General features: G+C 35.8%; 1 pseudogene; it reads left to right on the top strand.

Moving 5' to 3' along the window:
- The first annotated feature begins 12029 nt into the window (after positions 1 to 12029).
- LOC145096958 (subtilisin-like protease SBT1.7 pseudogene) lies at positions 12030 to 14597 on the top strand (annotated as a pseudogene).
- Positions 14598 to 15440: the final 843 nt, after the last annotated feature.

Here is a 15440-nt window from a genome sequence, read left to right as displayed (position 1 = left end):
AAAATATTGAGAATGCGAGAACAGTTTTGGACCAACCAATTTATAAGGTAAATTAATAATTTTATATTTAATTTAAATATTTTCGGTATTTTAAAATATGAGCATGTTCCTATAATTACCCTTTCTCTCACCTATTTTCTTTCATCTTACCGTATCTCCCATTTCTCTTTCTATACACCTAGGGTTTCATAGTTAATCGCCTGCATCATATGCACACGACCATCAAGATCTGTTGAGCATCTTCATCCCACTCCGTAGCCACCATCGTCCCACACAGTGCCAACCAAGAGCGATGGTTGAACAGCGCCAATTTTCGGCACACTGTCGTCTACTAACATCATTGTTCACCATCATCATCTGATGTGGCAGTCACAATCGACCCTCTTCCCTGGTCTAAATAATGTCCCTTGCAAGATGATTCAGAGAGAGATCGAGATGGGGGGGGGGGGGGAAATTCGTTCGTCGAAATGGTCAAAGGTATTGAAAAAAATCACCTTCGGCCATCTAATATCACCCCCGTCTTTTCTTGTCTTTGATCCAGACGAAATCAAAATGTTGGCTTTCCCTCTTTGCTGGTTATGACAGACAAAAAAAGGAAGTTGCAGCCATCTTCCACTTGTTTCAATCTATGTGGGTTTGAGTATGATTTTTTTAGTAATAAGCTTGAAGAACCAAATGAAGACTACTCCCCTCCTGTATGAAAGAAATGGTGATGAACAGAGTTTGGCTATGTGTTTCTTTCCTTATTTCACGTAGGACCAAGAAAAAACTATGGGTTTGACTCTTTGCATTTATTAAGGAGATACACAATATTGTCATTGGGTTTCTTTGTCTCTTATAAATATTTTCTTTTTTATAGTAATTTATATCGATCAGATGTATTTATTTATGATGTATTAATATGATTAGAGTTATATTTTGTAGTGTTTGCATTAATGATCAGATTCAAAGGAAAATATTGTGCACATAAACTCTTTGCTGAAATTCGTTAAAGAGGTCTGATATCATGGAGCACGAACCTATTTGCGAAATTATATTATGTTCTATCTTTTTCAAGATGTAAATTATATTAAATGTAACTTTATACATTTTTGATTAAATGTATATTTATTTGTGAATAAGAGTATTAATTTGTGATTACATGCATTCATTTGTAAAAAATGATAAAATTTTAGACAACTTTTATTTTAAATTGATGAAAAAACATTGTATTCACGTTTCCATTTCCTGTGTACTATTTTTGAATAGAAGTATATATTCATTTGTGATTGTGAATAAAATGTTGATCATATGTGATGGAGCACCAACCTGTTTGCTATTTTAGTTTTTAAAGAAAAACATTACTTGTAAATTCAAGTGTATTTATTTGTGATTGAAGTTGTATTCACTTCTTTTTGAAGAGAAAAAACGTAGGTTATTCATTTGAGGAACAATGAAAAAAAAATATCTTACATGTTCCATTAACTAAAAAAATTATTAAGTTTTTAGGTAACAAAAATCATTATCCCTAGGTTTTAGGAGATCATTAATTAATATTACTATATTGCAATTTAATTTAAATATAAAATTACTAATTTACCTTATAAATTGGTTGGTTTAGAATTGTTATCGCGTTCTCAACATTTTATGTGTTCTTGTTTGATCATTTCCATGTATGTGTGTGTGTGTGTGTGTGTGTGTGTGTGTGTGTGTATATATATATATATATATAGGGTTAGGTTAATGTATTTCATATATTTATTGTATGCTAGAATACATCAACAGAAATTTAGTAAAATTAAATAATTTTTTAATTAAATAAAGATAGATATTAAAAGATTTCCATAATTGTATCTATATTAAAAGATATTCATAATTATAATTCTCCTTTTATGGAAACTAATAAAATTTGTCATTAATGTCAGCGAGAACATTCTTTCAGAACAAATTAATATTATATTTAGGTTTTATGCATTGATTCATGTTTTTTTCAGGACACACTTATAAATATAATAAAGTTGCATGGAATACGAAGAACAAGAGTGTATTCTACTATAATACACTATCATTCTGCTATAATACAATCTCATTTTTCTTGATACGAATTTATTCAGAAAGAATATTATTGTTAACATTAATGACGAATTTAATTAGTTTCCATAAAAAAAATTATAATTATAGATATCATTATATATATATATATATATATATATATATATATATATATATATATATATATATATATATATATATATATTCTAATAAATGAATAGTTTTAGTCGTCTTTTGACAAGTGTCACTCTAATATAATTCATCATTAATATTATGCCATGTGCCATGTAGATATATTAGGCAACTGATTTCAAAATTAAAATTTACATTTTCTAATTATATGTTAAATTTGAAATTATAGTAATTTTAAAATTTTGATATCTCTTAATTAATAATTTATTTAAAATGATTTATTTAAAATAATTGATTAATAATTATAATTTTTATTATGAAATTTTAATTAGTTTTATAACCCGTGGTTCCACGGGTTATGAACTTGTATATATATATATATATATATATATATATATATATATATATATATATATATATATATATATATATATGGAAATCATTTAATATTTATCTTTATTAAATTAAGTAATAATTTAATTTTTACTGAATTCTTATTGATGCATTCTAGCATACAATAGATGTGAGAAACATTTGAATCTCTCTCTCTTTCTCTCTCTCTCTCTCTATATATATATATATATATATATATATATATACATATATATATATATATATATATATATATATATATATATATAAAATCATATTGTAGACTATCCATAGTTGCATGGGTAACACTCATGTTCATAAACTCACTGATGGAGTATTTCAGAAATTGTTTTATGTCACGTTTTTTTTTTTTTTGTATTGAATAATTCAAAGCCATGTAGGCTGATGAGTCCGAGTCTTAAGCTAGTAGAATTAGTTGCAGTTTTCAGCACTATTTTGAGTTTAAATAGTTTGCTTCTATGTACGTTGAGGTTACACCTCCTTTTATTTTCACTGAATAAAATGCTCAAATTTATAAGTATTGTGCTCTGGTTTTTTCTTTGTTACGGTTTCATTGCCATACCCAATACACAGGCTTGTGAAAAGCTAACATTTAGTATTAGAGCAGACCTGGTATATGCCCAAGTATCAACCTCGAAAAGAAATGACAGGCAACAATGGTAATGGTGATAAAGATGGGCAAATCACCCTGCACTATCCGATGTTGACGAGAAGCAATTACAGTGCATGCGTTATTAAGATGCAGGTCTTTATGTTGGCTTAAGGGGTTTGGGATGCTGTAGAACCCAGAACCTCCAACACTCTTGTTGAAGCAAAGAAGGATAACATGGTGTTGGCTTCCATTTATCAGGGAATACCAGAAAATTTGCTCATGACATTAGCGGAGAGGAAGACGGCCAAAGAAGCTTGGGAAGCTCTCAAAACCATGTTTGTAGGGGCAGATAGAGTGAAGGTTACCAAGATTCAGACACTCAAGGCTGAACTCGAAGCTATGAGCATGAAAGAAACAGAGAGTGTTGATGACTTCACCAGAAAATTAATCAACACAGTCAGCACTTTACGCATCTTGGGAGACAAGATAGAAGAGTCCCACGTCGTGAAGAAGTTACTTAGGGTTGTGTCATCCAAATTCCTTCAGATTGCCTCCACACTTGAGCAATTTGGAGATATGGAAACAATGTCCATTGAAGAGGTGATCGGAAGACTCAAGGCCTATGAAGAATGTATGAAAAGTTCAGGTGAAAATGATGATCGAAAAATTATGTTAACTCACAAAGAATGGTCAGACAGAAACAAGAAAAATCAGATGGAAGCAAATCAAATCGGGGTGGTTCTGCAGGCTCTTGAGGACAGGGCAGAGGTAGAGGAAGAAACGGAGGTGGACGTGGTGGTCGTGGTAACAAAGGTGGAACACATCACCAGAAGGAGAGCAATCCCAATGCATCGAGTAGTCATGATAAAAGTGACATTTAGTGTTATAATTGGCAAGAGTATGGGCATTATGCATTCGAATGTAAAAACCCTCGAAAATAACAAAGTCACGAATATAACCTGATACAAGAGCATCATGATGATGAGCCTGCCATGTTGCTATCAACATGTGAATATGGAAGCTTAGTGTTTCTGAATGAAGAAAACCTCACCCCTCAATTAAGAACCCACAGTAATACTCAAAAGTCATCTTGCACGTGGTACCTGGACACAAGAGCCAGTAATCATATGACTAGGGATAAAACCAAGTTTAGAAGCTTAAACGAATCAATCCATGGCTTTGTGAAATTTGGTAATGAATCGAAGGTGAGAATTGAAGGCAAAGGCTCCATAGTATTCAAATGCAAGGATGGTGGGTGTCGAAAACTAAATGAGGTTTACTACACACTTGATCTATGTAGCAACATCATTAGTCTGGGCCAATTAGCAGAGGGTGGAGATGATATTAAGATCAAGGATCCATTCTTATGAGTTTATGATTCAATTGGAAAGTTATTCATGAAGGTGAGAAGATCAGCAAATGGACTCTACATAATAGAGTAAGAAGAAGCTATTACAGTGTGTTTTGCTGCAGAATCTAATGATCCAACTTGGCTATGGCATAAGCGAATGGGGCACATAAACTTTAATTCAATGAAGTAGATGGTTGATAAGAAGATGATCGAAGGAGTGCCACAAATAAAGATTCCCTCATAACCCTATGAAGGTTGTTTGGTGGGAAAACAAGCAAGGAATCCATTTCCAACTCATACGAACTTCAGGGAAAATAAAAAATTGGAGTTGGTCTATGGTGATTTATGTGGGCCGGTTACTCCTCCAACACCCTCTGGTAACAAATACTTCATGTTAATGGTTGATGATTTTAGTAGGGTAATGTGGGTATACTTGTTGAAATCTAAGGATGAAGCTCTACAAGTGTTTAATAACTTTAGAAACAAAGTAAATACTGAAGCAGGGGAAAAAGTAAAGGTGTTTAGAACCGATCATGGAGGAGAATTCCTATTAAACGAATTCATGAAGTACTATGAAGAAACTGGGCTGGAGAGACATTACACATCTCCCTACTCACCACAACAAAATGGAGTAGTAGAGAGATGTAATCGGAGTATATTGGAGATGGTGAGATGCAATTTGAAGACAATGTCCGTGCCTAATGTATTTGTGGCGTACTCTTTTTATGTCTTGAACAGAGCTCACACGAAAGCCTTGAAGGATATGACTCCTTATGAAATGTGGTCTGGGAGAAAGCCACATATAGCACATCTCAAGGTGTTCAACTGTGTAGCCTATATGAAAATTTTCAAAGGGCATTTGAGGAAACTAGAAAACAGAAGCATGGCCCTGGTTCATCTAGGTGTAGAAAAGGGGTCAAAAGCCTATAGGCTTCTGGACCCAGACACTAGGAAGATGTACGTAAGTCGAGATGTTGTATTTGAAGAAAATCGGAGATGGACGTGGGAGAAGAGCGTAAAGATCAAAGCGATACCGGGTGTAAGTTTCACAGTCGAAGGATTCGATCAAGTTGGAGAAGTCTATGACGAAGAAGAAGAATGGGTACCAGACACACAAGATCATGAAAATGGGTCATCATCACCTATTTAGGCTGATAGTGAGCAGTCCAATGTTTCTGGTCACCCACAAGTAAGCCCACTGGGTAGTCTGATACCAACAAATACCCCAGTTACACCCAATTCACCCATCATGATTGATTCATCTGTTCAGTCAGCAACTCCGAGCACCGTTTCTAGCTCGACTAGTGGTGGTGCCCCAAAGCGGTTCAGGTTGCTTATAGATCTGTACGAAAGCACGAATGAGATTCACATACACCCTGAAGAACTGATGATGATACGAAACGATGAAGAACCCACATCGTATCTTGAGGCTAGTAGGAAAAGGGAATGGCGAGAAGCAATGGATGCAGAATTAGCATCGATCGAAAAAAACAATACCTGGAGTCTGGTCGATCTTCCAAAGAATCGAAAGGCCATCAGATTGAAGTGGGTTTTCAAACTCAAGAAGGATCCGAATGGGAAAATCGCCAAACACAAAGCCAGGATTGTGGCTAAAGGGTACGTCCAAAAACATGGGGTCGATTATGATGAGGTATTCGCCCCAGTAGCCAGAATTGATTCAATACGTCTCATCCTAGCTCTGGCAGGTTCAAACGGGTGGAAGGTTCACCATCTGGATATCAAATCGATATTCTTAAATGGAAACCTAGAAGAAGAGGTCTACGTTTGCCAACCAGAAGGTTATCAGAAGAAGGGCCAAGCTCGCAAGGTGCTCAAATTATCTAAAGCTCTTTACGGGCTCAAACAAGCTCCTAGGGCTTGGAATTCTTGCCTGGATCGACACCTGAAAAGAATTGGTTTCTCAAGATGTGCCCATGAGTACTCAGTCTACACCAAAAGGTATGATGGAAACACTTTAATTGTATGATTGTATGTAGATGATCTGCTTGTGACAGGAAGTTGCTCTAAGAGTGTTTAGATGTTCAAAAGGGACATGAATACCAAGTTTGAGATAAGTGATCTGGGACTCTTGACTCATTACTTGGGAATTGAAGTGAACCAAAAAGAAGATGGGATTACTCTGAAACAGGAGTCATATGCCAAAAACTTGCTTATCAAAACAGGTATGCAAGATTGTAATCCCACAAAGACTCCTATGGAACACAAGCTTAAACTCCGGAAAGAATATGAAAGTGAACTGGTGAATCCCATAGAATATCGAAGCATAGTTGGTGGATTGAGATACCTAACTCATACCAGACCAGGCATATCCTTTGTTGTTGGAATTGTGAGCCGATTTATGGAGAAGCCAATTGTGAATCACCTTTAAGCAGTAAAGGGTATATTAAGGTACATAAAGGGTACTTTGGACTTTGGTTTGAAGTACTCAAAAGGAAAAGGAAATGTCACGCTAAATGGGTACACTGATAGTGACTTAGCAAATGATGTTAATGATCGAAGAAGCACAGGAAGCATGGTGTCCTACATGAATGAAAACTTGATCACATGGGCATCACAGAAGCAGAGGTGTGTGGCACTCTCTACCTGTGAAGCAGAATTTATGGCTGCCACCATGGCAGCCTATCAAGGAATTTGGCTTAGAAGACTGCTCAGTGAGATAACCGGACAGAAGATGCCACCTGTTAAGCTGAAGGTTGACAACAAATCTTCACTAGATTTAAAGAAGAACCCAGTCTTCCATGGCAGAAGTAAGCACATAGATATCTGGTTCCACTTCATCTGAGAATGCGTTGAGAATGGGGAAATTTCAGTTACTCATGTTTGTAGTAAGGAACAGAAAGCTGACGTTCTAACCAAGTCATTGGGAAGATTGAAGTTTGAGGAGATGTGAAGTCTCCTTGGAGTAGTGAAGGTATGATTTTTGAATTAAAGAGGAAAATGATGAAGTAATTTAGAAATTGTTTTATGTCACGTTTTTTTTTGTATTAAATAATTCAAAGCCATGTAGGCTGATGAGTCCGAGTCTTAAGCCAGTAGAATTAGTTAAAGTTTTTCAGCACTATTTTGAGTTTAAATAGTTTGCTTCTATGTACGTTGAGGTTACATCTCCTTTTATTTTCACTGAATAAAAAGCTCAAAGCTTTAAGTATTCTGCTCTTTTTTTCTCTTTGTTACTGTTTCATTGCCATACCCAATACAAAGGCTTGTGAAAAGCCAACACTCACCTCACCAATTTAGCAAAAACTTTGTGATTATCTATTTGCTTTTGACTAATTGACCATCAAACATTTTTTTGAGGTGGACCCTGTGAGATGTTTGTGAGGCATCATAATGTACATTAGAATTCTAAAGTAGCAGGTTGATACTCGGGCGTTCTCTATCTTCTTCTTCTTAATGACATTTTCATCATTTGTATCAAGTTGTAGAATGAGGATGAGGTTGATCAAAATAGTAATCAAAGTTGTCATTTTTACGCCATGGACTCTCGTTCAATCTTGATCGAATCTTTTTAGGATGCACTAATTTTAATGTTTAGGTTCAAATTGACTAGGTGGGAAGTGTAATGGACTAAAAAACTAATTTCAGATATGTTTAACGTGATATTTTTTATAAGACTATAGGAAAGATTATAAATAAATAGTTCATATGAATAGATGGGGAACTCATTGTACAAAGTTACAAATATTTGTTTCTTGAAATACACGATGCGTCAAATGATAATTGAGTCTTAAGTAAAGGAAACCCATGGGGTTGGAGAAGAACAAAATTGATAGTTTGAAGTCTTAAGAATTGGAAATTTGTAAGATTTATCTTACTTGGGTTGTTTTTAGTCATGATAATTGTGATTTTCATATTATCCATTGCAATATCTGTTTGTTTGGTAAAACACATGTAATAGATTTGCCTGTTGATTATCGAAAAATTTAGTACTATCTTTACAATGATTATTGATTATTATGATGACAATTTAGGGATAATGCTCCACACCTCCACATTACCGATATGTAGAGTAGTAAACGAACTAACTGAACGTTCAATGAACTGTTCGTGAACCGTTCGGCGGGAAGTTCATTTATGTTCGTTTATTTAATAAATGAACGAACATGAACACAAATTCTCGTTCGTTTAGTTAAACGAACGAACATGAACAATGATCTCGTTCGTTCAATTATGTTCGTGAACGTTCGTTAATGTTATTCGTTTACGTTCATTTATGTTCGTTCATATAATTTCCTTTATGTTCATATATGCTTAAATATGTTTGATTACATTACTATATTATATGGTCATTTATGTTCATATATGTTTGTTTATCTATGTTCGTTTGTTCATGTTCATTTAATATGTTCACGAACATAAACGAACGAACATGAACAATGTAATTTGTTAAACGAACGAACATGAACAATAAAACTCGTTCATCTATCCGTTCGTGTTCGTTTATTTGTTCGGCTAACTTAAATGAACGAACATGATCAAGCCCCCGTTCGTGTTCGTTCGGTTCGTTTACAGCCCTACCGATATGTTTCCTTTGTCACACCTTCGATGAACCCAACAATCAATGGCAGATGTGAGAAAAGGTTTTATTGTGTATCATAGTCCTTTTTACAAATACCAAAAAGATGTGATCCTCTTCAAACACAAAGTAGTTCTTCATTGTAAATTTTAATGAATAACTTTTCTTAATACATATACATATGACTTAAGAATCTCCTTAGAACTAGTTCCGGTGGGCATGATTGTGTACGTAAAGCATATATGATGAGCTTTCGACTTTATGAGTGGTGGTGTAAATGTTGTTTATGATTACATGCTTTTATTTATTATCAACAGTTTAAATGTTTTACAAAATGAAAGCATGTGGTGTTTAAGGTACGAAAAACATGTTTTGATGGGCCCTAGAGTTATTATATTCTACAGAAATACACATATACCAGCCGCTTTAGGCTCGCGATAAAAAGATTAGCTGTAGTCCTTCAATACAGGGTATCCTTGAAACAAATTTCTACATATTTGTATATATTATGTTTTCTTAAAGTATAGCATAAGTTCATTCAATAATTGATACAGCTCCTATAAATAAAAAGAAGCATGAATATTTACTACAATCGTAGAATTTCACTTATAAAATCTTAAAAGCAAATGATACCAGAATCAAACATACTATATGTTAGTGATTATGCAAATAGTATCTTTAAAAAATAATAATAATAAAACATAGTGACGGTCGATTCCAAACCCATCTCAGGCCACTAAGATGAAAATAGAACACTATTTTTTTTTTAGGTATTTATTCTATAATATTTTTTGGAAACGCTAAATATTATAAAAAGGCTTAGCAAGAAGCTAGTAGAAAAAATAAATAATTACAAAGTAATAGCCAAAGAGAGTTATGCAACCACAAAATCCAATTGACTTCTAGTTTATGGTTTCCACATAGAACCGAAAAAAAAAAAAAAAAAAAAAAAAAAAAAAAAAAAAAAAAAACAACATATTAGACTTGCCAAACTTGTTGAAGCCAAACACCGCACCATTGTGGTACCTCCAAAGGGCTTCATATCGTCATCATAAAAATAGCTTCCAAGACTGATTCATATTAGACATAGGCCGATTATCACACCAAAAAATAAGTTTGAGGTTAATCGAAATTGAGGAATAAGTAAGTTCTAAAGTTCTCCCATTGACCTAGGGCGTGTAAAGTTCTTTTCCAAAAAGTTACAAAAAGTTAGGATTTCTTGACTTTTCCAAAAAGTTGATTTTCCTTGTATTAAAACTCGAAAAGTTACTAGTTTGCCAAACATTTTTTTTGTTTTTTTTTTTTATAAAAAGGACTTTTGGCTGTGAAAAGCTAAGCCAAACACCCCCTACTCGGCACCTCAACATCACAAGACAAAAACAAATGAGGCGTTTCTTCAATCTCAACATCACAAGAAGTGCATATAAAAGAATCCAAGTCAATTCTCCGATTAGTCAAATTACTTCTAGTAGGGATCCGATATTGTAAAACCCTCCAAGTCAAAATGATTCTTTTTTTTTTTTCGGGACGTAACTACTCCATCTTGTCTTTTGCATACTCGGGCCCAACATAAGATCATCAATATGAAATCGAGTATAGCTAATTAAAAAAAAAAAAATCTTTCTTCGTATCAAACTTTACCCCTTCACATTCCATAATTTCCACTTTCTTCTCTTCACTTTATCATAGTATTCAAATTTGCACCAAACTCAACAGGTTACGAATCATAGCTATGAAGTTAAATTTTATTTTATATACATTTGCAACCTATTGGTTTTCTGCTACTAGGTAAATCAGTAATTTTCCAAGTACCATTTTTAGTTAACGCTTCAATTTCGTCATTCATTGCGCTTATCCGATTTTCATCAATTTTAGCATCATCAAAAGCATGGTTCAACAAATTTATTCAAATTTGAAGCAAAACAAAACATTTCATGTTTTAAAGATGCATATCCAACAACTTTTTCAATCCCAAACTTGTGTTTTCCCATAATCATGTAATCAGTGGGTTGGGCTAATAGTTTTCTCTTACGAATAAACCTCCTAGGGCCTCTATCATGGAACATACAAATAACATCACAACTCAAAGGAAGTGTATTTTCTAAGTATTGGATTCCTCGGTTACTTAAGAGTGTTAAAGATCATAATGATTACCTAATGTTTATAAAATATGCTCCTTTTAGTCTTTTACATAGTTTTCAAGTCTCTTTAAGACACGTATCAAAAGATATGACTTTTGCTTTATTTATCTGCATTACTTATACCTTATATTGGAAGATGAATCATTCCCATCGACTCATTTCAACTTTTAAATACTTGTTAAAAGCTTTTTGCGATAGTGCTTCCTCCGATAAAGTGATCCTTCATCGTCTACTAAAGCGATAACATATTAGTTGTACAGACACCCACCAAGAACCTTTTTGGCTTTTCCATGAATTATTAGACAGGAAACAATAAGAAATACAACCACATCTACAATTCTGTATATTTACACTGCGTTTGTTATACGAGACAACCAAACTTTATAAATAAATTATAATGCTATTTTTAACGGGGATGACAGACATTTAAAATAAATAAATAAATAAATAAAAATTGTCACATTGATATCAATATCAGTTGTTTTCAATCCAATACAGTATATATGGTATATGGTATGGCCATCTTGGACAACAAACGAGTTCTTAGCTACTCATCTTATCTTAAATCTTAAATTTGTAATAAACGACTCCTTATATTTCCATAGTATCTATGTTGCTTTCGACAAGTTTAATAATTTGATCGAACAATTAACATCGTATTAAATACCGGCAGCCACTACCGGTACCCACTAATAACAAATAAGATTCCTTTCCAGAGACTTTTAACAAATAGCAACAGCAAACTCACTGATTACGAGTCAAATCATTTCTCGTAGGCCCCATCACTTCAAATCCTAGATAGCAACAACGTACCCATGCATACCCCATATATATATTACTAGCCAACACCACTTCAATTCCATCATTCCCTACTTAATTACCCTCATAAACCATACCAAATGAACCCCAGGGTGATCCTCCTGATGGCCGTAACTATGGCGGTTTGCCACCGCTACACGGCGGCAAACACCAACCAGGAACGGAAAACGTACATCGTTCACATGGACAAGGTGGTGATGCCGCCGGAATATTCCGACCACCGGAACTGGTACGCAACATCTATGGAATCGGTTTCCGAGTCGCCGGAAATGTTGTATATGTATGAAAACGTCATCCACGGGTTCTCCACCCGGCTCACGGTTGAACAAGCGAAATTACTCGAGAAAAAACACGGTGTTTTATCAGTTAAAGAAGAGGTTATATACAAGCTTCACACCACCCGGTCACCGGAGTTTCTTGGACTTGCAGGGAGGGAGACGATGTTTTCCGGGCTGGGCTCCGGCGGTGATGTGGTGATTGGGGTGGTGGACACCGGTGTCTGGCCCGGAAGTAAAAGCTTAGACGACACTGGGTTCGGCCCGATTCCGGGGTGGTGGAAAGGCGAGTGTAAGAATGGTACGAGCTTTGGGGTATCAAACTGTAATAAGAAACTGATTGGGGCAACGTTCTTTTCGAGAGCATATGAAGCCACATACGGGCCGATTGATGAAACAATAGAATCGCGGTCTGCCATAGATGATGATGGACACGGGACCCACACCGCCACCACAGCCGCCGGTTCAACTGTGACCGGAGCTAGTCTTTTTGGGTTCGCGAAAGGGACGGCTCGTGGGATGGCTCCGAATGCCAGGCTGGCGGTTTATAAAGCGTGTTGGCTCGGTGGTTGTTTCGGGAGCGATATACTGGCGGCAATAGAAAAGGCGATTGCGGATCGTGTCCATGTTTTATCACTTTCAATTGGCGGCTCGCTTGCTGATTACACCAATGACGTGGTGGCTTATGGTGCGTTCAAGGCAGTTTCCCGTGGGATATTTGTAGCATGTTCTGCCGGAAACAGTGGGCCCGGCCCGTTTGGTTTATCGAATGTCGCGCCATGGATAGCTACGGTTGGTGCCGGAACCCTTGATCGTGAATTTCCGGCGTATGTTGTTCTCGGAAACGGGAAGAAATTCCGGGGAGTATCGCTTTATAGTGGAAAACCACTACCAGAATCCGTGGTTCCGGTTGTTTACGCCGGAAATATCAGCAACACCACCGGGAACTTATGTCTCCCGGGTACATTGCCACGGGGGAGAGCCACCGGAAAAATTGTGATGTGTGAACGTGGCGGGAATTCGCGGGTGCAGAAGGGGATGGTGGTGAAGGCAGCCGGTGGTGTCGGAATGATTCTGGCGAACTCCGATACGTTCGGGGAGGACCTGGTGGCTGACGCCCACTTGATCCCAACCGCCGCCATCGGTTACCGAGGTGGTGAGGCGATAAAAAGCTATATACTCTCAAATGACAATCCAACGGCTACAATTGCATCCGGAGTAACCGAATTACACATCCAACCGTCACCAGTAGTTGCAGCTTTCAGTTCCCGGGGCCCGAACCCGCTCACCCCTGAAATCCTGAAACCGGATTTCATCGCACCAGGGGTAAATATTTTAGCCGGTTGGACCGGTAAAACCGGTCCAACCGGCTTAACAGAAGACACGCGACGTGTCGAATACAACATCGTGTCCGGGACATCAATGTCATGTCCCCACGTAAGCGGGTTAGCCGCCTTACTGAAGGCGGCTCACCCTGCGTGGACACCAGCAGAAATAAAATCAGCACTTATGACCACAGCTTACAGCGCATACAAAAACGGTGAAGGGCTGAAGGATATTGCAACCGGAAACCCATCGACCCCATTTGACCATGGTTCGGGCCATGTAGACCCAGTTCGAGCCATGGACCCTGGTCTGGTCTATGACGCCTCACCTAACGACTATTTGGGCTTTCTTTGCGCTTTGAATTATAGTTCAAATGCCATTAAAACGTTTGGAGGTGGAAGTTTCACATGTAGAAAGAAATACAGGGTGGAAGATCTTAACTACCCGTCTTTTGCGGTTCCTTTGCTGACGGATTCCGGCGAAGGTGGTGGTGTCGGGGGTGGTCCGACCACTGTTAAGTACACCAGGACTCTGAAAAATGTGGGGACTCCGGAGACTTATAAGGTTTCGGTATGGTCAAAGGTGGCGGCAGTCAAGATTACGGTTGACCCAGAAGAGTTAATTTTCACGAAGCAAGGTGAGAAAAAGGTGTATACTGTTACATTTACAGCTAGTTCCATGCAATCGGGGTCTACTGGATTTGGTCATCTAAAGTGGTCCGGAGGAAAATATGTTGTGAGTAGTCCTATAGCTTTCAGTTGGGTATGATTACTGTAAAGAAATATAAGAATGTTGTTATTATGGATAAGAAAATGATAGGTACATTGGTATTATGTTTAAAGAAATTTAATTACGGGTAAAAAAACAAATTACATTTTACCACATTGTTAGGAAGACGTATAAAGTTGCTCACTATCATTCATTGCATATATTTGTAACGTTTTCTTTATACAAAAGTAAAAAGGGATCAATATATATGGTCAATGTCCTTTTTTTCTTATCTTTATTAGTAACATTAAATTGTGAGTGCTTTGTTATTATGGGTAAACAAATTTATGTATTTTGCTATGTTTTACAAGTTTTAAGTTTCATATTTTTTTTATAGAGAAAATTTTGTAAGCACGTTGCTATTTTGGGTAGATAAGCATACGTAGTTACCCAACACTTAATTTATGAGTGAGCGCCTCCATATAATACCATAACCCATATAAAAGCATCTGCGATCATCAACCTTGTGCATATTTTTTTGCTTTGACACATCATCTTCTCACTAATTTTATCAAGAAAAATGATATTAATTTAAACTTTCTCCAATCATTGATCACTTTTAATAGTTTTTTCTTTTTTAAATTAACTAATTTGCCCCCATCCTTGTGGAATATTTTATGATACACAAAATTAAAATAAATACTATTAAATCCGGAGTTCATATTTCGCTTTTATCTTGTGACAATACATTACGTATATAATCATAAAAACAAAAAACCATAAAAATATTATGTAACCATTACGAATTTAATATTCAATATTGGAGATCAAAGTGAAAAAACAGATTAATCAAAAATAATAAAGCTTTAAATAAGAGGAGTAAAATAGAATATTAATGAACAAAAAGGACTACTTGTACAAAACAGGATATTTTATTTTTGCCGACATGTTCTTGAATTTAATTATTAAAAAAATATGAAAAATGAAAATCATGATCAGAATGAAAAAGATGAGTAAATGAAGACAAGTAATCAACTATAATAAATATTTTTTAGAGAACCTATTTGATAATTAAAAAAAAATACACTTCAACTGTAAAAACTAATTAAAAATGAATTAAAAACATCGACTTATT

The sequence above is a fragment of the Lactuca serriola genome, chromosome 4 (genome assembly GCF_051521515.1).
Source record: "Lactuca serriola cultivar US96UC23 chromosome 4, Lser_US96UC23_V15, whole genome shotgun sequence".
Classification (NCBI taxonomy): domain Eukaryota; kingdom Viridiplantae; phylum Streptophyta; class Magnoliopsida; order Asterales; family Asteraceae; genus Lactuca; species Lactuca serriola.
Note: the sequence above shows the minus strand (reverse complement) of the source record. Positions and strands in the feature narration are given on the sequence as shown.